The sequence below is a fragment of the Neoarius graeffei genome, chromosome 2 (genome assembly GCF_027579695.1).
Source record: "Neoarius graeffei isolate fNeoGra1 chromosome 2, fNeoGra1.pri, whole genome shotgun sequence".
Taxonomy (NCBI): Eukaryota; Metazoa; Chordata; class Actinopteri; order Siluriformes; family Ariidae; genus Neoarius; species Neoarius graeffei.
The window spans coordinates 74,704,168-74,706,606 of NC_083570.1; positions in this window are offsets into that span (position 1 = coordinate 74,704,168).

Consider the following 2,439-nt stretch of genomic DNA (forward strand, 5'->3'; position numbering starts at 1 on the left):
TAGGTTGCAGTGCAAAGCACTGCAACTATTGTTCTTCTACGTGTTTCTTCTTATTATTATTCCTACGCAAATTTTGATTTCGAATAACTCAATAACCGTACGTCGCACACAGACAAACAATATATCAAAACGTGCGGCTCGATCGGACTCGCTATGCTATTACTTTTCTCTACAGTTTTTTCTCGAAAAAAAACCCATTCATTTCTATGGAATTAATTGAAAAAAAAAAAGCACTTTTTCAACGTTTTTCAAACGTCTGCTGCTCTGGCATGCTTTAACCTAGAGACGTGATTCAAACTCTAAAACATAGGAAAACTTCTCCTCTGTGGATCTGGCATTCAACTTTTCTGCTAGGTTCTACACTTTCGGATCAGTCCCAGCTCAAACGCCATGTGGGTTCTGGGAGAAAATCCGGCTTTTGAATGGGTGTCTATTGCGTTACACACCAGTGAAGCTCGTTAACTTAGAGTGGAGAGAGGTTGAAAATAAAGCTCAAACTTTCTCGCTTAAACTGTGTTTTCAGCCACAAATTTCACTCTACAGACATGATTTTCTCAAAAGTAGTAGGAAAACTTGTCCTGATTCACACAATGTGTCTACCTAAACGATAGGATTTACAGTTTTTGAATGACAAGCGTCAAACTGAGGACAGGGCAGCTGACAGGCCTCATTGACACCCATTATAAACGTGAGAGAAAAGTCACTCATTTTTAAATCGCTCTAGTGTCGTTATTTTTAACACGACAGACAAAAAAATAGATCATTTTATTCAGGAGACCCTTCTAGCGCTCACTGTGAAAGAATTTTGTGAATAGCTGCTTCCGTTGTCGAGTTATTTGTCATTGTTCGAGGCCTGCTCCTTCATAAAAAACAGTAGAAAACTCCATACCTTGTGTGTCTTAGCTCATTGACACCCATTATAAAAGTGACAGAAAAGTCTCTCAGTTTTAACACTACAGACAAAAAATTACATCCGTCTATTCAGGAGACCCTTCTAGCGCTCACTGTGAAAGAATTTTGTGAATTTCTTTTTTTTGTGAAAAAAAAAAAAAAAAACAGCCTCGGTCGGCATGACACTTCACCTTAGCCGCCCACTTTATTACGAACACTTCTGTTCGTACATACAAACTACAAACACTGTTCTTAGAGTTTATTTTATTTTTAAAAGGGACAGTGCACAAATTAAACATTATCCTTGTGGTAAGGACAGATGTCTGTCCCAGGTTATAGCAGTACATGCTAATTTCAGCCTGTAGTCACTTTGTTTATACTCTTGAACAGTGTTGGGCACGTTACTTTCAAAAAGTAATTAGTTATAGTTACTTTTCCCAAAAAGTAACTGAGTTAGTAACGGAGTTACTTTGTCATAAAAGTAACTAATTACCAGGGAAAGTAATTATTCCGTTACATTTTGTTCCCCCTCAAAAAAAAAATCAAATTCAATTAGTGTAATCATAATAAAAGTGAATGTTGAATGTGTTTAATGACTGAAATGGACACTTAACAGAACCAATTAGTAACATTATCTACACTATATTAATATTTTTGTGGGACAATGTGAGATAAGACATCTATCAAATGTAATATATTTTTGTAGTTATTAAAATTGTTACTAATTACTGGCCACTGACGAGGACAAACGCTTTGTTCCTCGACATAATGTGCATTGCACGTAAACACTCTTGCCTTTTATTTAAAGTAATGAAAAGTGCTGGCTGTATTTCCAGTGTGAAAGCGCAGTGCTGGGCTGACCGCTCGCCATCGCTGGCTCTTCTGATTGAAAGAGCGCGCAGTAGTGCAGTAGGCGTGGCCTAACTACGTATATTGTCCAAATCTACTCTGATTGGCTTACTGTGCCGTTGTCTCGTGTCTCCCCGCCCCACACTAAAGCAGAGTAAAGAAAGGCTGAGCGAGCAGCGTGCCAGATGAGAACAGCTTTAATAAAGTAACGCAGAGTATTTTATTGTAAGTAACGGGAACGGCGTTATAACGATGTAAAAAGTAATTAGTTAGATTACTCGTTACTAAAAAAAGTAACGCCGTTAGTAACGCCGTTTATTTCTAACGCCGTTATTCCCATCACTGCTCTTGAATAGCTCTTCTTCATGACGGCTGCTGTCTCAAGCACACACATAATCACTGCATTGAAACATCATTGCGGGTCACACATTCCCGGCCAGCAAACATGCGTGACCGAACTGCTCCGCGCACTGCATCCTCTCACACTTTCCCCCGGGGAACTGTCCGGTCTAGTTTTAGTTGCTCTTCTTATGATTAAAAACATGCTAATCTATACCTCTAAAATGTTTATTCGAGAAAGTGTTTATAAAATGTAATGTCTGAACCTTTTGTGATGAAATAAAAGCAGAATATTAAAATACGTGAACTTTGCACTTGTATGCAAATACGTTTCCATGGAAACTCATACGTAGGCAGGAA